General features: G+C 42.1%; 1 protein-coding gene across 2 annotated transcripts in view; it reads right to left on the reverse strand.

The window, feature by feature from the left end:
- The window catches only part of SHANK2 (SH3 and multiple ankyrin repeat domains 2), a 612,060-nt gene extending 588,673 nt beyond the window's left edge, over positions 1–23,387 (reverse strand). For both annotated transcript variants that reach the window (XM_037899997.2, XM_043548746.1), the window contains exon 1: positions 23,021–23,387. The gene's annotated coding sequence lies outside the window, so the exon portion shown is untranslated. The remainder of the gene's footprint in view (positions 1–23,020) is intronic.
- Between the last annotated feature and the right edge of the window lie 770 nt (positions 23,388–24,157).

Consider the following 24,157-nt stretch of genomic DNA (forward strand, 5'->3'; position numbering starts at 1 on the left):
TACTTTAATTTTTGTAGTATTTCTCAGTAATGATCAAAAGCATCCTCAACTTCTAATCACAAAGGCCTCAATTCAGCAAACGCTTAAGCATGTGCTTAACTTTAAACACATGAGTAGCCCCATTGAAATCAATGGGGCAACTCATACTTAATTAAGCTTAAGTGTTCTGTTAAGTCCTAAATGCCCAATCCTAACATTCCTATGCAGACAACTCCGATCAACTGCAAAGGGAAAGTGAAGGGTGGGTCTTTGTTTCATCTCAAGGATCAGGCCTTAAATAAGGGGGGAGCCCACAACTCTTACTCACATTGACTGAACTGTTTGGTGTAAGAATTACTTCCATGGTACCCTCAGTGACATATGTGCAGTGCCATTGCTATGTTAGTGGAATTGCACAGGTGTAACTGACTGAAATGTTATCTTTCTGGTGATGGTGCTCACCAGGCACGGAATCTTTCTGCAAGTTCTGTTGGCTCTGCAGAGCTAAGAAGAGTAAAAAGCATTCAGACATATTGTTGTAGCGTAACTAAGTATATTTGACTCTTGACACACATAGAGGAGAGCTGTTGATTAAGGTGCTATTTTTACATAGGCAGAACTGAATCACACTTTGGCTGCATTTTCAGCAAGGTACTTACGTGCATGCTTATCTTTTAGCATGCAAATAATATCACTGATGCCAATGGGGCTACTCCCATGATTAAAGTGAAGCAAATGCTTAAGTACCTTGCTAAATCAGAGCTTTTAACAGGTTCATCCTTTCTCTCTTTTTATCATTTGCCACTTTTTATATTCTGGGATACAATTTTCTTTCTTTGGATGCACCCTATCTTTCATCTTCCATAGCTCACTGTCTCCCTCTTTTTTCTTTAAAGGAGAAGAAATTCAGATCAATGTTTCTCAAAACAAAAACTAAAAAAAAAGAGGAGATTCTGGATTTGTCCTGTACTTTTGGTGAACCTGAATTATTTTCTTTTAACCTATCTTCTGAAACTTAACCCTGGCCTACTGGACAAACATATGTCTGTATAACTCCATCGCTTAGGGGTGTGAAAAATCCAACTGAGTTACACCAGCTTAACCCCCAGTATAGACAGCGCTATGGCAATGGAAGGGTTTCTTCCGTCAACCAAGCTACTGCCTCTCGGGGAGCTGGAGTACTTATGTGGACAGGAGAAGCTCCTCCGTTGGCATAGGTGGCGTCTTCACTAAGCACTACAGCAGCAGCAGCACAGCTGCCCCGTGTAGACAAGCCCGTACTCAGCCTCACTTCCCTCACCAAGATCTCTTCACTGTGACAGTGAGTGCCTCTGCTTAAGGGTAGATAAGGATATAATTTACAGTGGGACACTGTAATTGTAATCATTGCTACCACTGACATTTAAAATAGTATTCAACTGTGGAATGCAGTTCAGCAAATGAGACCTGGGAAACTGCAGAAGGGTTAAAAAGTTTCTCCTGATAACAGAGAAAGTGGATGTGTATGCTCTGGATAAGAGCCAGGGTATGTTTTTCAGTTGCCATAACAAATTACATGAAATCTTTTATCTGTCAAATGAAATTTTGGTTGTAGTATCTTTTCGGGAGCAGTCTCAATAAAACCACAGTATCATTTGATTTGGTAGAATTAAAGGTCAGCAGAATTTCTCCTTTCCTTTTTTCTTTGAGCTGCAGCTTTGCTACATAAGTTCAACTGTATTATGTAATAATGATCTACATTGATGATGCCTGGTTTTGGGACGTTTGCCATAACTGTAGTTGTCAGAGATGGTGGATCCATTTCTAATCTTTAAAAGATTGCCACTGTTGCACTGAGAGAAAAGAGACTGTTATTATTTCACTTAATTGAATCATTTTTATCACACTGCTCTATTTTCACTGGTTCTGTCTGCCATTTATCAAAAGATTGAAAGTACTGTCTTTTGAACTGCTATGTTCTGTTCTCATGTTATAACTGTAGACTTGAGCAACTGGTGTTACAAAGAACTGAGATCAAATTAAAGAGGTCATCTGGAATCCTGAAGAATATGGTCAACGGTTGAGAACATCCAATTCTGATACAAGATTAGAAGTGATTATGCATATTTAAATGGCATTTCAGGTGGAAGATAAGTATTTGGAAAAACTAACCTTAAATAGACATGTGTGCTTTTCAGAATGTCCCCAGGAACTGACAATACCTGCAACCTTTCCATTCTTTCCTAAGATTAAACAGCTCTACCCAACAAATGCAGACAAGCTATCATGCATTCAGAACATTAATTGACCAAGTCCACCTAAAAATATTTATACAATGAATATAATGAAGCTATATATAGTATGATAATTCAATATAGCTGCTGGGAATTTGTCATACCCTAGGCTTTCTGAGGGGCTAAACCAAAGGATTATACCCATAATCATTCAGTCTATTAAACCAAGCAATCCATATTCAGAAATTAAGAGTGGGAAGTCACATTCTAATGCTCCAAACTACCAGTTCTCTGATGCTATGTGTCTTGGCAACAGTAAGAGGTGTCACATGTTATCTTAGCAAAGTGCTTCAGTATAAAAAACAAACAAATCTGGTTCCCCTGTTATATGTATCTGGGAAGAGTAAGGGAGAAACTCATAGTTAACAAGATTAGTTCAGCATCCATTATCAGTACCGAAAATTAATGGAAAACATTATTGCTCTACAGTATAGGAAAAATACATACCCTTTATACATTCTCAACATTGTAAACTATTTCCTGGCAATGTTTTAGGATGCCTTTTCAGTCAGAAGTGTCAAATAAAAAGACATTTTGGGCAAATTCACTCTTATGTAAGCAGGTGTAACTTTGCCATTTCCAAGGGTGTTGAACCCACTTATGACCTTTTGGCCCCTTTCATACTATTTTGGAAACGACAGATGGAAATATCCAGTACACAGGAAATCCATGGAGTGGGGATATATAAAATATCAACTTACTACAGCTAACTATTAATAGTTACATCAGCTACCTAAATATATTACTTCTACAGTTATGTGGCTGTTTCTCTACACACATGGTGACATTCAACTATGTCATATTTATGTATTTATTTATTTAAAACAAAATTTACAAATGATTTGGAATTATCAAGTTATGCACACAGTTTATGTAATCATGTCATCAAATTATTGTTCCATTCCCCAATTCCCTCTATAGCTTGTTACATGAACTTGTTACTCCTTGTTTCAAATTTGGGGGTGAGCTCTTCAGGACAGGACCAGTGTTTTCCTGTGGGCTTGTACAATAACCAGGACAATGGGGACACCATCCTGTTTGGGGGCTCCAAATGCTATTGCAATGCTAATATGCTTATAAAGTTCAGGGAAATGCATTAAAGATGAATGTTTTTGAAGATCTCTGCCTATTATTGGCTCAACCCTGTAAGATTCTGAGTGCCTGCTGCATGACACATGCACCCTGAACTCCCACTGAAGTTATTGGGACATAAGGGGACTCAATGCTTTGCAGGATTGCTACGAGAACAAGAGACTTCTTTTTAAGAAATCTGTGGTTATACATATCCTAGGTATGGCTGTGGACGGGGTTTCTGGAACCTCATACTAGCCAAATAAGTGGCCTGATCCCGAGAGATGGTGACCGTCCAAAAGTCCCACTAATATCAGCAGATGTTGTGGGGCTCAGCATCTCTCAGGGGCAAGCTCACAGCGAACCTTTTACCCATGCAAGGTTCCCTACTTCAGCACTTTCAGTACTATGTATCTTATCTGGCTGTTAAAATCAGAACAGGTGCCTAATCTGTTCTCCACAGAAGACTGACACCCTTAGCATCATAAGTGTGATGTCTCTTAATTTTTCTTAGCTCTACCAAACAATTTTGATAGCCCTTTTTGTCTTTGTAAAATATCTATTAGTAGATCACAATTTCCTGGAACTTCTTCTTCACAGTGGATGATATTTTTATTATTCTTTGGATTGATTTTGAATTTTCTGAATTTGAGGCTAGTTTTGCTAATTGTGGTAGGTCATAAGACACAGGTAATTGTTTTTGTTCTCCAAGTGGATAAGTGCACAAGCCCTTCTGAAACGGGCCTCAAAATTCACTTTCTACAGACATGAGTTATGTGACACTGGATCACTCAAATGTTTGCAGAAAATTAGCACAAAGGGCGTGAAAATGACAAATTCACTTAAATATCTGAATGGATAGTAAAAGAATTTTATGCATTATTCACCAAACACCAGCAACTGGTATTAAGGAAAAAATAATATTTGGGTGGAACTGCAGTACCAGTGGCTTAGAATTATTCATGCCATATTAAATATCCAAATTCTAATCATCACCATTACAGTCACCAGATTTATATTGGTCAGCAATATGATACATTTGACAAGTAAATATTGCAACACTTTGATGCAATTGCTGAAGCATTAATGTTTAGTTTCTTACATGAGCAAAAGGCCTTTATAATGTTGCCTTTTGAAGTGACATGTCACAACCAAGAAGCATGCCTATGACATGCCTTTCACTTCACTGAGATGCATGCCACATGCCATTAAAGGCTGCTACCCCCTCTTGCATTCTGCATAATTAATTTTCATTCTGTTGCGTTAGTTTGCACACGGTGTTCTGAAAGAGTTACCTAGAATGAGAATCATCATCAATATTATATGTCTCCAACGTTTTTTAACTCAAGTTGTTATTATTTATTTATTGAGTGTTTGGTACTTTACAAAAAATAAGAAGAGAATATTCCTGACCCAATTAGCTCAGTTTACAGTCTAGTTCAGATACACACAAAACACATAATACAAGTTATTGGCTAATTTTTCTTAACAAAGTTAAAGCCTTTAAAAAAGCTCAGTGTGTGAAAAGATATAACAGAACTGAGGCTTATGTGCTGATAATAATTTCATGGATGGATTAATTGAACTTAAAACTCAGTGGAAATGCTCTGATGTACAGTGAACCAGATCAAGTGGGATTGCAAAAAATGTTAAAAGAAGGAATCATTCCTATCTGATAATGCTAGAGGTAGTATGCTTAGATACTACATTGGCGGGAACCAGTTTTCTATCACATGCAATATTATGCTTGTCTGCATAAAAATATAAAGTATAAATAGACCATACAGACCAATCACTAACTTTTCTACAGACAATTAGAAGAGGAGGGTTATATACACCGTAACTAGATGACAAGATTTTCCTGTAGCCACCCATTGGTGGCAAATGTTGGAACCCTGCAACAGAAAACCAAAGACAAATTGCAAGAATTTGAACTCATGTAGTTTTGCCTTCCTGGGGGAATGTCTGGCCCTCTATCTGGAAATAAACAAGTTTCATTATAATCCTTTAAACTTTAGTCCATTACAATGGACAGGAGACGAAGTAATGCCGAACAAACAAATTATTGTGACAATAAATAAACTATACCAGGTAACTTCTTGTGTCAGTTTTTTTAAAGGTTAAACTAAAACTTTTCTTCCCTCCCAAATCCCACCTCAAAACAAAATATACAAAAAGTTTTACTTCAGGAATTGATTTTAAAAAAGGCTTCTGCCTGATAAAAGAAAAAATAGCCACCTGACATAAGATTAGTAATGTATATTGTTATTTGGATTCAAGAATATAATCACAATGCCTTGATCCAGTAGAAACCAAAGACACACCCTGAAAAGTACAATTTTTTTCTGCAGGGTGTAGGCTACCACATTCCCATGTGTGACAAAGCTCTGTCCTTGCCTCCATGAGTCCCGCGTTTCCTGGCGGATTTCACTAGCCTCAGAGGTTCACTGTGACCCTGCATGTAACCCTTCTCTCTCTAGAGACAAGGGTCACAGTCTACTGAGCCATTTTCATCATAAGCCAGCGAGGGAGGTAAGGAGAAGTTATCCTCAGTAATTATCAGAAGTTATCCTCAGTCTCAGTAATTAATCAGGGGGCAAAGGTTGGGGGGGGGAAGCCCAGGCCCACCCTCTACTCCGAGCTCCAGCCCAGGGACCCTAATAGTATCAGCTATGATAGCTGACCTTTTAGAAACATTACATGTACAATTCCCTGGGCTACTTCCCCCCACAGCAGCCCTCACTTCCTCAAGCTCCACTTCTCCTTTACCTCAGGGCCTCCTTCCTTGTGCCTGATATGGTGCGTACTACTCAGCCTCTCCAACAACGCAACTTCCTCCCACAGCTCCTGACATGCACACCCACCTGACTAACTGGGAGGCTTTTAAGTAGTTTCAGCCAGCTCCTGACTGGCTTCAGGTGTCCCAATCAACCTAGCATTCTCCCTGCCTTCTGAAAAGTTCTTAATTGGCCCCAGGTGTCTTAATTGACCTGGAGCGGCTGTCATTTCACTTATCCTGGTACCAGGGATTTGTTTAGCCTGGAGCTAATATATCTAGCTCCCACTACTTTTCTATAGCCATCTGGCCTTGCCCCGTCACACATGACATAGTCATGTGCAAGTTAAAGCTAACACAGTCTCATTTCAAGGTATCTGAAGGACAAGGTGTTACCAGGACAACATGAGAATGGGGAAAAGGATAGAGGAGGAAAAAGGAGAAAATAAGTAATTGTAGAAGATGTATGATTTTTATCTGACTGAATCTGTAGAGCTATAAAACAGCTCAAAGACTTAGCCATATCTTATAACCATATATACCAAACTGGAAGAAGAGAGAAATCTGCCACCTCGGGTATTTGAGACAGTCTATTCCAAATAGCACTTTAAAAACACTTCAGAGTGCCTCCTCTTGGCATAAATCAGTATGATTCTGTGAGCCAAATACACAGCTGGTGTAAATCATTGACATCAATGGAGCTGCACCAGCCTACATCAGCTGAGAATCTGGCTCTCATAGTCTAAGGAACTACTTTCATATTTTAGCAAATCCCTTTCACTGGTTTTGAAGTCTAAAATTTTCTTATCGCTTTATTCTGGGCATTCATTTTACAGATGACTGACAAGTTGAATGGCATTCATGCTGATACCAAGAATTATGCCATTTTCAAAACTTGAAAAGAATGACTGTAGAAGAGCAAAGGCCAGAATAGATAGCAGAATTTATCAAAAGCTAAATCTTTCTATGATAACATTTTTAAATATTTGTTTGGTGATAATGTTTACTATCAGAGTAAACATTTAGTGATGGCAACATGCTTGCTGATTCACTCACTAAGCATATTTTTCTACTGAAATGTTTTTCCACTGGAAGGAGAAATGTTTCATTCAGACTTGTTTTGCAGATGGTATTCCCAGCACTTTTAGAGATGTAGACTGGATAACAACTTCCCCACTGGTTGGGAAGTTGGCAGATACCACAAGATATCCAGACAAGGTTCTAATGGATGTTGGAAAGAAGCCTATGACCATGATACATGCTGGTTACCAATAACATAGGGAGGATTAGCAGTAGTTCTGGAAATTAAATTTACATTATATGGGGAAAGGATCATCTCTAGCACCTCGGTAGTAACTTCCTCTGAAAGGTTCTGGTTCCATAAATAGGTCCAACTACATGGATGAGAGCAGTGGGAGGGAGAAATTTCAGAGTTACAATGCATGGAAAAGAAAATGGTGTAAAGATAAAGGGCTTAAGTTCATTAGGGAATTTTGGGAGGAAGGAATAGCTTATGCAGAAGGGATAGGCTCGACCTTACCCAAAATGAAACCAGATGCTGGCATCAAAAATTAACACCACATGGCAGGATTATTTAAAATAGCAGCTAGGGGAGAGCCAACAAGAGCTGTTACTCTTTTCAGGTAATAAAGATAAGTTGTGTCAGAGATAGGTATCAAAACATTTGGTGCTGAAACCAACCAATAACTTAGTCAGCAAGAAGTCACCAGGACATAGATGTTATATAAACCAAGAGTTCTGAAATAACTTGAGAATGCAGTGGCTGAGTTAACAAATATATGCAGTCTCTCATTAAAATCAGCTAATCCGAATACTGAACAGTAACAATTTTTGTACCCTATATTTTAAAAAGGCATTAGAAGTTGTCCTAGAAAGTACAGATCATTAAGTCTTATTCAAAAAAGTTATTAAGGAAAAAGTAATAGGGTGAGAGGCAAAATACTTCCATGGATCAGAAATTGGCTAAGAGATTGAAAACAATAATAAATGTTTAATTTTTAACATGGCAAAAGGTTGGCAGTAGCCTCCGCCCATGGTTCTATACTCGGACCAATGTTGCTTAACAGATTTATTGGTGATCTGAAAGAGGGAAAGAAAAAAGATGTCACAAAATCTGCTGGTGACACAAAATTAAGACTGAGGGACTTCAGAGAGACCTATTAGGGCAGTACTGGGCAACCTGTGGCCCGCAGGCCACATGCGACCCATCAGGGTAATCCGCTAGAAGGCCTCCAGATAGTTTGTTTACATTTGCATGGCTGCTGGGAGCTGCGGGCAGCCGTGCAAATGTAAACAAACTGTCTGGTGGCCAGCTAGCGGATTACCCTGACGGGCCATGTGCAGTCCGCAGGCTGCTAACCACTGTATTAGAGCCACTGGAGGTAAATGGGTAGCATAGTGGTACATGAAATTCAGAGTTGACAATTGCAAGGTAATGCACCTTGGAAGGAATAATTTTAACTGCTTATACATATTCCCAAATTCTAAATTAGGTAATTACTCAATGGGAGAAAAAAATCTGGGCATCACTGTGGACACTTCAATCAAAACCTCAGCTCAATGCTCAACAGTGGTCAAAACAGTGAAAAAAATTTTAGTATATATAAAGAATAAGATAGAAAATATTGTTACAATATACAGCTTATAATTCAAAGTGTTACACTGTACTGCAATGCCAATCTGGCAATTTTTTAAAAATTCAGCAGTCAGTCTTGTTAAAAGAGGCAAATATTATTAAATTTAAATGATTGGTGACAACAAAGTTAGTGCATTTGTAAATAATGGCAGATACCCATGTCAAGTAGTTTAGTTTTAGCCATATTCACCTCGGTGCAAGAGGCATGTAAATTTCTACTTGGTGGTTAAAGATGAATGTTTTCTGTTGTATTGATCATATACCGTTGAGTACTGTAGCTGATTCATCATAATAGAATACTAATTAAAGCTTACAAATACACAATATGGGCTCCTCTTGGAAGACCCGGTAACTTCAGGTAAACTGAAACCAACATGCAGGTCAATATTTATTGATTTTTATTAAATCATAATTCATCTTGAAAAGTAATTAAGTCCAATACCCTACATGCAACAACTCATCGCTTTTAAAAATTAAAAGAGCATACTGTACTGTGAGCTGTAATGGTCTCCCAAGTTGTTTTCAGATGAATTAATTCTAGCATTCTAGATTAGATTTCCCCAGAGACAGTTTTGGTAAACTGTGACATAAAAACAATCAAATTTAAAACCTTGCTCTATTTCTTCTAATCAGCATCTTACACAAATAATAATGTTTTCCTGCCCAGAGAATAATGTACATCTAACTTCCTCTGTTAAAATTTAAAATATGAGCCATCCAGTTCAGAATACTGAATATCTTCAGGAAACTGATTCATACTTCATTAAAGTGTGTTAATGTAACAAAGTATATACTGTACATAAACTATATCTATAATTAGAGCATTAACCGATTTCTTCATTAAATGAATGCAATTTTAAAGCACTAAACAAAAAGCCACGAGTATAAATATTCTTACTTTAATTGGTTGCAAATGTGTCATGTAACTTTTGAGACCTAGAAAGCAGGATTGTTGTGTAGTATCCTAAGAGTGCCAGAATACTGATCCACTTCAGGTCCTAAAGTAATTTTCTCCAAATAAACTTAATTCCTTAAAATAAACCTGCCAGCCAAAGTAACTGTAATCTGAGGTGTCATCATAATTTCTAATGTGGATAAAATTCTCCTTCCATATTCCCGCATGTGCCTGTCCCACTCCTCCAAACACTGCCGCCCCCCATCAAGTCCAAGATAAGGAAGCTGCCATTTCAGCTTGAGCTCTTCAGTCCATTTCCCTAATGCTCCTCCTGACCCCATACACAGCCCCCACACAACCCGCCTAAACTCCCAACCCCATATTTCCCCCAGTCTCTTCTCCCCAACCCCATCCATGCCCAAGTCAGAGACTGAAACAGCATAGCTGAGAGTCAGTAATGGAACATTTTATAAAGGTTTAATAATTTTAAGTATTGTTCTGCATACATGTAAAAGCCACTCGGGTATAGCATAACTACAGGTAACAGGAAATGGTAGAGTTGAGAGACAGCAGTAGAGAGACAGAATACACATCTTGTCATCTTAAAGATATTTCTGAAGAGTCAGTTCTCTGAGCAAGTGTGTGGGAAGTCAGAGGTGGCTGGGAGGAGCTGGGGCAGCAGAGGTACTGGGGTGGAGTTAGGCTTGAAGGAAAAAGAGCAAAATTTCAAACCATAAATAGTTTACTTCAGCTGGGTGGGGAAAAAAAACAAAAACAGTCTTTAATTTAAAGTCTCTTTAAAGCAGGTAGCCAGCTCTGCAGCTTCTTCTTACTCTCTGACCCTGCCTCTTTGCTGGACTGGGCAGAACAGGAACACAGAGAGCAGCCTCTTCCTATCAAGGGTCATCTCTAGACTTCCACTTCCTCCTCTTTATAACCCTGTTCTAATTAGCCCCTAGTTAATCACTTCCTTGCCTACCTTGGGGAGAAGTATATACACATAGTTATAAGCTCTTTATATTATATATAGTCCTTGTAATTCCTCTCTAAGCACCTCTGCACCAAAACAAAAAAGCAAATAAAACAAAAACTACCACACTGAAAATTAGCCTCTCCTCAGCAAGGCCAAACAGCAAAAAAAGTGGAAATTCTTGATCAAGTCATTTTGGAGATACAGGGAATCAAATAATGTGAGTAAATGCTTCAAAAAGTCAGTAATGGTAATTTTTAAACACTGTGGGAAGATCCTCAGCCAGATCTTCTGGCATTTAACTGTAAATGTCCACTTGATTTTTTCCCCCCAGATTTCACAGAATTCTACCCTGCGATGACATGTGACAACTGAAATTTCAGGAGATTGGATTCTTTTTCATGATAAAGTCTGTATAATAGGAAACCAGCTTCAATTATAATAATTGTTGCTCCGTAATAAAGATGAGAACTTTTTCAGGTTCTCCTGTTCTAATAGCTTCCCACTAAAGCATTCATTCAAGAATCAAAGTCAATCCATCAAATGACAAAAAGAAAAATGAATCTAAACAGAATAACTGTATATAGTGAGAGATGGAGAACTGTTGAGCTGAATTAAAATATCTGTATTAACATCCTTTGATGTTCCATAACCAGTATTAATGTGTTCCTATAGGACACTGTCACAATTCTGAATCCTTGGAAGTACCTTAAGATGTAGAGCTTCTTAGTAACAGTTGCTATATAAAATATCAAAAGATAAAATTAAAAATATTAATTATGACCATTAGCCATACCTCCTAAGACCTTATATAATAATGGTCAACAAAAATATTTATATATCTTCCTTAAAGATCTAGGAACCTTGATTAACACATTCCCAGTTTTTGCAGAATGCATGCAGGATACAAATAGTCGGAACATTGCCTGCTATCTAGATGTTCTTCATTAAAAATACCATCTGGGTAAAATTTAGAACGAGCATCAATAATCCTATTGTGCAAAGAGTTGGATATTCTCAGCAACAAAACAAGCCATCAGCAATATACAGACAACTACACTTTATAGGTATGTTGTTAATGGTCAATCTTGGTGTTTCTGATAGGTACTGGACAAAAATTATTCAGGTACTACAGGAATGATAGTATTGTTGCATGTTCCAAAGTACCCCCACCTCCTCAGCATACTGAGGGAATGTCTTATAACAAAGCTGTTATGTTTTCTCTGGACTACAACCATGCTCTTCTTGTAACAAAACCTTGCATTTGTGTATTAGACGGATATTATGGGATGTGTGTTATGTGTTTACTATACATATGTGACTAGTCACAAATACACAGAGACAGTTATTTATTATCAGAAGTCTACACATAACGGTATAGGTTACAGATATTTATACACACTAAGTTAAATTCACTGGACCAAATTCTTCAGTCTGCCACATCAACTTCATGCTGGACATAACTGGACAGAAGTGGCTAGTAGAGAATTCTCACTGCACAAGGGAGCTATCATTAAGGCAACCCTAATTCCCTGTGTTGAGAGTGAGCGGGTGTACACTGGGTTGACTTGGGAGCAAGTTGGTGGCCGGAGGGAGTCAGGGAAGTTGTGTCATACTCAATCTTCCACTGGTGTAAGGTGTAGAGTTCCTCTACAGCAGCTCTAAAGTATGTTGGGGCAACATGGGAACCGGGGGCAGCAACGGGCTGCCTGATGGCCTCCTCCTTTCACTATATCTGAGTGGAGCCTGGACACAGATGAGAATCCAGTCCATTAATTTAAATGGAATTACACCGGGGAAATGAAGTCAGCTGACTCGGACTGAATGAAAAATTTCCAAGCATTACAATGGTCAACAAAACAGTCAAAAATAAAAATAAAAACCTAGGGGCACCAAATTTAATGAAGTGGGATATGAAGCTGCTTTTGAACTTTCTATGAAGTCTAGCATCAAAAATTAACAATTTACTGTGTATCACAATTGCTAAAATTAGCCCCCAACTTAAAATAAGGTTGACAAGAGCTGAGCACAATCCTGTCATTACAAAGGCATTTCTCTAATATTTTGTCTGGTATTGATAGTAATATGAATTCTTCTAAACTCACCAGAGTCTTTGATCATAGGTTACATTGTACCTAGAAGTTAGTGTGGAATCAGGGTGTGATGCAGTGCCACTTCCACACTGAACACAACATGACAAATTCAAAGGAAAACTTTAAAAGTCTGGTTCGTATTTCTGACTTAACAAAAAGTCTTTAAAGGAAAGGAATGTCTCCTAAAAGGATGCAAGTAGTCACCTATCTATTATGCCTTAATCAGCATCCCATGTCTCTAGCTTCAGCACTGTGTAAGTTGATTTTTTGAGAGCTTCCATAATGTTAGCAAAGAAACTAAACACATTATCAAATGGTAGCACAATTCAAACTGGAATTGAGGAGAGCAAATCAAAAAGGCATAACAGATGTAGCTGAATCTTTAAATCTCCCACAGAGTGATGAGGAGCATGGGGATTGAGTTTTCATTGGAAAGAGCTCCTCCCTCTAGGAGTTTTAAGTGTATAGCATTTGAAAGCATTTTTCCTTCCCCTTCTCTTTGGTCCTTTTTTGTTTGATTATTTTTCTTTTAGATATCCTACCTTATTTCAGGTGATTCAGGCATCTCTCAATACTCTAATACCCTTCCTGATATGTGAATTTGCTGTCCTGGAAAATGTGTGCCTGGTTGTGACTGACATGAGGCAATATTTCTCCTGAGATAGATTTTTCTGTCCTTTTTCTCCCCTTTATCTTTACCTCTCTCCTTCTCTAATACCTTCCTCCTTTTCTCTCTCTTAATTCATCCTATTTTCGTTCACTTCTCCTTTCCCTCTCAACTGAGCTCTTCTTACCCATCTTCACCATACAATCTCTTCCATTCTCTCCATTATTCCCTCCTCAGGAACTCTCTGGCCATTATTCTGGGCTGCATTCCTGCCCCTTTAATGCCAATCCTATAGCATAAAAGAGCCAGAAAGCAAATCTGATCATGTGGGAATTCCCACAGTGCAGGAGGAGTTCAAGAGTCATAGAGTCAACACAACAAATCCTACATAGCCTCTGCTCACAGCACCCAGAAAAAAAGACCTAGGGCAAGAGTGGACATTTTGGGGCATGAAGTGGGGGTCAGAGTGCACTGTAATCCAGCTATTCTGCACTGTAGGCTGGTCCCTTGTACAACTTTTCATTTAAGTGTAAGATCAGCCTTTGAGGCTACTCGACCTTAGTACAGGGTCCAAACTAGGCCTGCCAATCCTAGAATTGCAGAGGGGTTGTAAAGGTAAAATATCATTTAGCAAATCCCCAAATTAAATAGGTTGGTTAATATCACACAAAGAATGAATCTGACAATAATTGCCAAGTAAATTTCATTTCAACCCTAATTTCAGATTGTGTACGTTTTCACAGCTCCATTGACCTCAAGCTGAGGATTCGCACCCTAATATCCGAAGGGTGCAAACATAAAAGAGGGAGATACAATATTTAGTGGTTGAGGGGGGTTAAATAAAAGTAATGGGTACCATCCATATGGTTCATTGCCAGCCCTTAATAAACCAAATTACAATAAGGATGAAATTAATTTAAGAACATATGCTTAAGAGTGAGTTCTATTAATTACATGGAATAGTGTCCCAATGGAAGTGCCATTGCTTAAGTCTATTTCTGTTATTTTATTTGAAATGATAATTATTTTCTCATTCTCTGAACATTCAATAAAGATTTAGGTTACAGTTTTCAGAGTAGCAGCCGTGTTCGTCTGTATTCACAAAAAGAAAAGGAATACTTGTGGCACCTTAGAGACTAACAAATGTATTAGAGCATAAGCTTCTGTGAGCTACAGCTCACTTCATCGGATGCATTTTGACAGAGCCAGAAGCGTACCCAGAAGTCACCTACTACAGGACAGGTCCAACAAAGAAAATAAGAAAATAACAGAATGCCACTAGCCATCACCTTCAGCCCCCAACTAAAACCTCTCCAACGCATCATCAAGGATCTACAACCTATCCTGAAGGACGACCCATCACTCTCACAGATCTTGGGAGACAGGCCAGTCCTTGCTTACAGACAACCCCCCAACCTGAAGCAAATACTCACCAGCAACCACACACCACACAACAGAACCACTAACCCAGGAACCTATCCTTGCAACAAAGCCCGTTGCCAACTGTGTCCACATATATATTCAGGGTACACCATCATAGGGCCTAATCACATCAGCCACACTATCAGAGGCTTGTTCACCTGCACATCTACCAAAGTGATATATGCCATCTTGTGCCAGCAATGCCCCTCTGCCATGTACATTGGTCAGACTGGACAGTCTCTATGTAAAAGAATAAATGGACACAAATCAGACATCAAGAATTATAACATTCAAAAACCAGTTGGAGAACACTTCAATCTCTCTGGTCACTCGATTACAGACCTAAAAGTGGCAATACTTCAACAAAAAAACTTCAAAAACAGACTCCAACGACAGACTGCTGAATTGGCATTAATTTACAAACTGGATACAATTAACTTAGGCTTGAATAAAGACTGGGAGTGGATGGGTCATTACACAAAGTAAAACTATTTCCCCATGTTTATCCCTCCCCCCCACCCCCCACTGTTCCTCAGACGTTCTTGTCAACTGCTGGAAATGGCCCACCTTGATTATCACTACAAAACGTGCCCCACCCGCCCCACTCTCCTGCTGGTACTAACTCACCTTAAGTGATCTCTCTGGTTACAGTATGTATGGTAACACCCATTGTTTCATGTTCTGTGTGTATATAAATCTCCCCACTGTATTTTCCACTGAATGCATCTGATGAAGTGAGCTGTAGCTCACGAAAGCTTATGCTCTAATAAATTTGTTAGTCTCTAAGGTGCCACAAGTACTCCTTTTCTTTTTAGGTTACAGTGTAACATAGATAAATAGTGGTTCTTTTTATAATCAGGAGAAAGACAATGAAGATGATTCTCTATTGTACTCTGGTCCTGTCCAGCTCTCCATGTTTAATTTTTATTAATCGTTTTCAATTTTTTTCCAAATACTTTGATATGCCTGAGTGTTGAACATTAAAAAAAAAAATTTAACTACAGTGTTTCCAAGGGTTCTCTTTCAAAATAAATCCAGTTAGAGTAAATATTCCTTGTGTGTAATCAGAAGGACTTTATTCCCAAAAACATATTGTTGCAATGCCTTGCCGTGCTGATGTACAATAAGGGTCTTTCAGCATTTCCACTTCAAATCTGAAATTGCGGGAAGCACTACCTAAGCCAGAGGTGGGCAAACTACAGCCTGCAGGCCACATCCAGCCTGCGGGACCATCCTGCCTGGCCGCTGAGCTCCCGCTAGCCCCTGGCACCTCCCCCGCAGCCACGCCGCCATGCAGTCAGTGCGGCTTGTGCCCGCTCACCTCCCAGGCTTTCCAATAAGCGTGTCCTGTTGCTCTGAGTGGCCTGGTAAGGGGGTGGGGGGAGGGGAGGGGTTGGATAAGGGGCAGGAGGTCCCGGGGGGCAGCCAGGGGACAGGGGGCGGTTGGATGGGGTGGAGGTTTGGGGGTGGTCAGGAGTCAGGGAGCAGGGGGGGTTGGATAGGGGGTGCAGTCCTGGGGGAGCAGTTAGGGATGGTGGTCCCAGGAGGGGGCGGTCAGGGGACAAGGAGTGGGGGGGGTTGGATGGGTTGGGGGTCCCAGGGGTCCTGTCAGGGGCGGAGATGTGGATAGGGGTCGGGGCAGTCAGAGGACGGGGGCGTTGGATAGGGGGTGGGATCCCAGGGGGTGGTTAGGGGCAGGGGGTCCCGGGAGGGGGCGGTCAGGGGACAAGGAGCGGGGGATTGGATGGGTCAGGGGTTCTGAGGGGGGCAGTAAGGGGGCGGGAAGTGGGAGGGGGCGGATGGGGGTGGGCGTCAGGCTGTTTGTAGAGGCACAACCTTCCCTACCTGGCCCTCCATACCATTTTGCAACCCCGATGTGGCCCATGCAAGTGTGAAAATGAAGGCTGTGAGAGAACAACGCATTTTTACTCACAATCCACTAAGGTGAAAAAAAAAGCTGAGGGGAAACAGGTACTTTAGTCTGGTGTGCAGGTATAACACTGTGTCCAATATACAGCATGAGACAGTGAGTAACTGGCCCTGATCTCAGTCTCTACCAAGCACTGTTCTGAATCATGCTTGTGTGAGCCCCTGCACCTAGTACTTGAAGTAACTGAAAACCCTACATACGGCAGCTATGTGCATCATTTGTACATACTGGATTGCATTTATTCCCTGTACACATCTTCATGCTTGACCACGCATATCTCATTATAGGCACAAAGGTGTGCTCACATTGCTGAACATAATGCACATCTCCATACTCTGTGAAAGCCTCTCTGCACAGGAGCTGAGCAAATGCTGAAGAGTGACCATTAGCATATGGCAGGTTTCAGAGTAACAGCCGTGTTAGTCTGTATTCGCAAAAAGAAAAGGAGGACTTGTGGCACCTTAGAGACTAACCAATTTATTTGAGCATAAGCTTTCGTGAGCTACAGCTCACTTCATCGGATGCATACTGTGGAAAATACAGAAGATGTTTGTTTTTATACACACAAATCATGAAAAAATGGGTGTTTATCACCACAAAAGGTTTTCTCTCCCCCCACCCCACTCTCCTGCTGGTAATAGCTTATCTAAAGTGATCACTCTCCTTACAATGTGTGATGATGATCAAGGTGGGCCATTTCCAGCACAAATCCAGGTTTTCTCACCCCCCCCCACTGCCCCCGCCCCACACACACCCCAAACAAACCCACTCTCCTGTTAGTAATAGCTTATCTGAAGTGATCACTCTCCCTACAATGGGCTAGAAATGAGCAAGAACCTCATGAAAGAAAAAGAACCCTGGGTAACCCACTGGCAAAGTATGTGTCACATCCCCATACAGTGGCTCGTCCATATAGAGTATAACAGCTTACTTCTGCTGACAGTTATTCTTTGAGCTCAAGTAATAAAGATCTGTGCTGTGGAGCCAAAGGCCTTGGGTTCCAACTCTGCTGCTAACCAGCTGCCAGGGGCTCCATGTGCCCCCTATTTCTCCCTTCCAATTTTTGCAAAAAATCAATAGGGCTGTGCCCACTGATGACCAAAACTTAACCTGAAATTTTGGAATTGATCAGATCTGGCATTCAAAAGTTATCCCATTACATCAAAATGTTGTAATGCCATCAAGTTGAACATAAGGTCTTGCAAGCTCAGGCAATAATCTGTATGCACGAAGAAGATGAAAGATGGTTACACAGGCAACAATAACTCTCACATTTCCTGATTTTTGAGGGCTTCAAGACATCAAGACATCAACCTTAATGTTCTTTTAATATAGATCTTTGTATGAAATACATATACTAATAACAAATAAATAAGTAATAAAAGCCATTGAAAACAATATTTGAAAGTGTTATAGAAAAGAAAATCAGACTGGCAGATACCCTATTTGAAAGAGGTCAGATTTGTTTTATTTTGTTCGTTTGTTTGTTTTGTAAAAACAAATACCACTTGTATTGTTTTCATGCACTATTTTTAAATTCAATGGAAACCATTTATTTAAAAACAAACATTCCTCTGCTGTATTTGCAATATTAGTAACCCAGCGTTATGCTGAGATATAAGAACCTGGAAGAGATATTGATTCGAAAATGACCATAAACACATTTGAAACTGACTGTTTCCATTTTCTAAACTGAAAAATGCACAAAGTAAACAGCATAGAGTCTAGAAAGTAAATTAGATGTTTAAAGTTCTTTTGGCTTTATGTATTTCAGGTGCTCTTTGGAAGACAGGCAGAGAAATTAGTTTCTTTAAAAAAAGATTTTTAATATGACAGTGTTCTTTCTAAAGTAAATGAAATGCAAATTATTATGCATATATTTACATTTTTATTAGGACAAGATTGATAAGCTAGAGAAAGAGCAACAGTCACGGTACACATTTTAGCACTCACGTTTCAGGTCTGTTAGAGATCTGAACAACCTAATGTGGGAAACCTGCAAAAGTCAGAAATAAATACTAAACGCCACTCACCGCTCCTATCCTTGTCAAGGATTCAACACTAGCTAGGTTGCAAATGTTATTAGTTTTTGTAAAAACTTTAGTTTGATAGGAAATGCACATAATTATACTGTATCTCTGACTAAGGAGTTACATTTACAGGAGGAGGGGACTTGTGAAACACTCATCATCAGACACTCCAGTGTCATTCTGTCCCATCCACAAAAGCAATGAAAAGCAAAATCTGCCACTGAAACTGAAGCAGGAAACTTGATATGGCACCATCGCATTGGAAGTCTTACATAATTCACTTGCCCCTCTTCAGAATGCTCTTCACCTGTCTGAAAGGTGACATAACTTCCTCCTCCCACGTCTACCCCTTGCAACTCCTTTGTGCAGAGAAACTGCCATGAACACACCTTACCTGGGATACATCTTAAATCCTCAGGGTAGTAGCTCAGGGGAGTCAGTGCAAGGAGGCAAAAAGGGATTATGAAAAGCAAAGTGCTCAGAGAGTACAGTGTGACCTCCAGTTGCACAACGAGAGAGACCAATGAGCCTGAGCCAGGATCTCAGCCAGCCAGACCAGACTCCTCCCCTAACTAAGCTCACACAGCACAGCCAAGTAAAAGATAAGAGGGAGATGGAGGGATGAAGCCAAGAGGGAAGTGGAACTATTTCTGAAGTTGGAGCAGGGAGGATACTACCTCTGGGAAAGGAGGAGACAAGAGGAGGAAACAGAAGGGTGAGGGGCATAAGCTGGAAGGAGAGAGAAAAAGGAAGGATGATGCTGGAGGAACAAAAGTTGGGGCAGAAGGAGAGAAGTGGTGGGCAAACTACAGTCCATGGGCCAGATCCAACCCATGAGCCATTTTAAGCCGGCCTGTGAGCTCCCGCTGGGGAGCATGGTCTAGAGCTTGCCCTGCTCCGGCGCTCCAGCCGGGGCACATGGTCAGAGGCCACTCCATGCAGCTCCCAGAAGCTGCGGCATGGCCCTGCTCAGACTCCTACACACTCCAATGGCCCCCTCCAGTGCTCCAATGTGAGCTGCAGGGGCGGTGCCAGCGGACGGGGCAGCATGCAGAGCCGCCTGGCTGTACATCTGTGTAGGAGCCAGAGAAGGGACATGCCGCTGCTTCTGGGAGCCACTTGAGGTAAGTGCTGCTTGGAGCTTGCACCCCTGAGCCTCTCCCCACAGCCAAAGCCCTGCCCCAGTCCTGATCCCCCTCCTGCCCTCCAAACCGCTCGATCCCAGCCTGGATCACCCTCCTGCACCCCAAACCGCTCATCCTGAGCCCCATCCCAGAGCCCACACCCCCAGCCAGAACCTGCACCCCTTCCCACACCCCAACCCCCTGCTCCAGCCTGGAGTCCCCCTCCCGCACCCGGAACTCCTCATTTATGGCCCCACCCTGGAACTCGCACCCCCAACCAGAACCCTCACCCCAACCCCAATTTGTGAGCATCCATGGCCCACCATACAATTTCAATTCCCAGATGTGGCCCTCAGGCCAAAAAGTTTGCCCACCCCTGACCTAGAGGAAAGGAAGAAGAGAAGACAGGGCTGCAATTAGCCTTTTCTGGACCCGAGGGAAGCAAGACTGTTATGCGATAGGCAAAGGGGCCTGATCTGAGGAGCTGTCCCAGCACTAGACAGAATAGTGCAAATAATTTGTCAGATGCTTCTGATACCTCCCCATATGCTTTTAGCTCTAGCACATGGGGAAGGTGCACAGGATAAACCCTAGATGTCTACCCACAATTAAAATTGGCCTGCTTTTCAAACGTGCTGTGCACCTATAGTGTCCATTAGCTTCCTTCCTCAGCAGCACCTATGAAAATCAGGCGAATTTTATGTAGGTGTCAATATGGATCTAGACGGCTAATTTTAGGCACTCAGGTTTGAAAATTGTGGCCATCATAATTTAAATAGAGCTGTAGTCTAAGCATATTATAAACCAGTTTTGTGTTGCCCATATGGGTAGAAAAAAAAATATTTCTATTACAGTGTTGCTTAAATGTCCCAACAAATATCAGAACCCTCTTGTGCATTGGCCATACAAACGCACTGTAAGAGATAGTTTCTGCCCTGAAATATTTTGACTCTAAATAGACAAAGCAGATAAAGGGTAGAGGAAACATATTATACCGATTTGATAGATGGGGGAACTGAGCTACAAAAAAGTATTGCAAAACCAAATTAGGGAGGAGCCCAGATACTTCACTGCTGAACCAGGTTTCAGCCTAGATATCTATCAAGGGCTTAGAATTATTTTTGTGTTTCTTTGTTTTTAATAGAAATCAAGAGGAGCCACACTATTACACAGCTAGATCACAATCATGACTCACAACTGTGTTTAAATAGTTTTGGTTTTTTTTTTAAAGCACTGACAGGGCTGTTTGACTGTGGGAGGAGAACTAAATAGATACAAGAAACATAGGCAAAAGAGAAGGAAAGAAAAACCCAAAAAATAATGGAAGCAAGAACTTTTACAGGAAAAGTTATCTGAGATATGGTTCGTGTGTGTTTATTTATTTACTATTAGAGATATTGTTGTTGCTGCTGCTTTACAGAGTAGGGCCCCAAGCCTGCAAACACTTATTCATTTGTTTAATCTTATGTATGTGTATAGCCCAGCTGAAGTCAATGGGACTGCTTGTGTTCTTCAAGTTAAGAGCATGCCGAAGGGCCTTAAGGAAGAAATGGTTTTTTTGGACAATCCATGTCCAATTCCTTCTTTCCTCTCATTCTCTCTATATTTTTCTCCCATTCATTTCACTTCTGTCTTCTTATCTCCTTCTTTACAAGGGATTGAGATGTGGTTCATTAATATTTTCCTCTCCGCCTTGCACGCACTGCTGTCCCCAAAGCTCTACCAGACCCACCTCACACAAACTCCCACACAGCTCTTGAACCCCAATCTCTACCACACTCTGACTTCACCTACCTCCACACTGCTCAGTCCATAAGTTTTCCCAGCCTACACTCTTCACAGTCCTTGAACTTCACAAGCCCTCAAAATGTGTCTTCCACCATCCCCTTCAGCTCACAATCCCTAAATTTTACCTAATACTGCTCGCGTCCCACAAACACAGACAAATCTGTCACCACTCTCCTATTTGCCACAGAGGGTAGGAATGTGTTTCCAAGCCAAATTCCAGCATCTTCCCCTGCTAGCCAAATTCCTGATCTCATTCTGGATCCCTAGACTGTGGGGCTAAATTCTGCTCTTACTACCCATCTAGGTATTTTAACTAAGTAACTCCATTAAATTCAAGAGTTACTCAGGACTGACAACTGTGTAACTAAAAGTGGAATTTGGCCCTGCTTACAATTTTTTCTCTCAAGAACAAAAACCCAGCTGCGAGCTTACTTTTCTAATGTTACTGCCAATGAAGGACTGACTTTGAAACTCCCACGAGTTTGTCACTGTAGTTCCATAACTCCTTGGTGCAATGTGCAACAGCTGGGCTGCAAAGGCCAGTTTCACTGTCCACTTAAACCGGCGCCACCTGGCGTTGCATTGTCCAAGAGCAAAAACCGCACATTCAGCACTACTCCTCTCCGCAGGCAGGGCATTTCACGAGTTCCTCTCTCACACTCATTCCGGTTTATAATTCTACATTTAATCTTCAGTGGATGGGGCGGGTAATAATCAAATGCAAACAGTGATACAGAAGTAGGAGAGTTGGTTAGATCTCTGACAATCAGATGAGTCTTAGTTTTCAGCCCCGCACAGCATGGCTAGGCAGGAGTTCCAGATGATGTTTATAGGTCTGTGCAGTTATGCTGGTAAAGCAGAGAAGTGCTGTGGCACCTGATACCCACTCCCCTTTTGTGCAAACATCCTGCTTCAATAGACCTCACAAAGCGGATGCTTTTCAGCAGGCGGCGAAAGAGGGGTGTGAAAGCTTTGCCCCTTTACCTGCTGGCTGTAGCAGTGACTAGAAGAGCTTCAGCACACCAAGCAGGTTGTGCTGATTTAGAGCAGGGAATGAATACCCGCTATAATGAATTAATTCATTCATACATTTTACAAAGGCAAAAGCCCCACCCATTTCTTACTTTGTATCAGTTCCAAGGGCGCTAGCTGCCGCCCCTCACACTGAAAGAGATCAATGGTTGACCCAGAGTGTGTGAAGCAATTCCCCGGACAGACGCTTATAGGAAAGAGAGAGAGGTGCCGCTTGAAGTTTCACAGCGGGCAAGGGGCTGCGCAAATACAAGGCACGGGAGCTAGAGGGCTTTGATTCCCCTTCCAGCCCGCAGAAGTGTTTGCTCAGCCCTGGGCACAGAGACCCCAGCCCGCCTTTTCCTACTGCCTGGGGGTAGTTAGCACGCGCTTACCTGTGGTCGGCACGCCCGGGCTCCGCTCACCACCCCCGCGGGCGGGTGGGTTTGCTCCCTTCTCTCTGGGGTTTGTAATCCGGCATGTCGGTCACTGGGGAGACGCTAAAGTTGTGGGGGAAGGAAGGCGCGTCTCCGGCTGGCGAAGCGCTTCCCAACTTCCAGGGAGCATCTGGGGGCGGGCAGCGGGGCTGGACGCTGCACACACACACGCTCTGCAAATGGATGTAATGTGACAAGCGAGGAGCGGCTTCCGTCTCCGTGCCCCCTGGAGGGCAGAGAGCTCTGCTCCCGCCTCACTTCCCGCAGCTAACCCCAGGCACAGGGAGAGCCTCTTCACAGCCGCCCTTTCCCTCAGGCCCGCGGCGCAGAGCTGCTCACTTCCCCCAGCCCCTCGCGCCACTGGAAGGACTTGGGAGGCGGAGGCAGCGCCTGGCTGAGTCTCCTTCCCTCAGCCGGGGGCGGCTCGCTGCCTGACACCGGACAGCGCGTCCCTGGGGGAGCTCGCTGGCAGGGAGAGGTGGGCGAGCCCGTGCCATGGCCCCCGGCCGGGCTTCTCGGAGCCTGCAGCTCGGCAGGCACAAGTTGGGGGTAGGAGGAAGCCTCCCTCCCTAGGAGGTGGGATCTGCCAGAATATACAGTGTCCCTCCCCACCCCCCAGTTCTGGCTGGAAGTTAATATTCCAGCAGGTTTTGTGGCAGAGCAAGAATTTTGCCTCACGAGGTAAAAACACAAACTACATGGACATCTGCAGAAACACAGCTCTAGAGGGCAACCCAGCCCTTAATTAGGGGGGAATTGACTTAGGGGGCAATGCCTATGCCTGTTGGCCCATCTAGGGATGGGGCAGGGGTTGTGATTACACCAAGACCATCTTCTCAGCCTAACTCTCTATCAGGGGGGTCTTCTGAGATACCAGGAGACCAGGGGGAGAGGAGAGTCTTTGCTGTCCTGTGCCTTCCCTAGTGGGAGGGCAGCCTGTGGCCCTTGTGTTTGTGCTCTCAGAAGCCAGCAGCGCCCCATGGACTCCCCCTAAGCAGCACCCAGCTGCTGGTCACACCAAGCAGAGTACCAAAAGTCTGGACCCCCTTGCCTCGCAGGTGCCCTGGGGGAGGCCCTGCATTTGGTGAGCAGGGA

Source organism: Chelonia mydas, chromosome 6 (assembly GCF_015237465.2).
Source record: "Chelonia mydas isolate rCheMyd1 chromosome 6, rCheMyd1.pri.v2, whole genome shotgun sequence".
Taxonomy (NCBI): Eukaryota; Metazoa; Chordata; order Testudines; family Cheloniidae; genus Chelonia; species Chelonia mydas.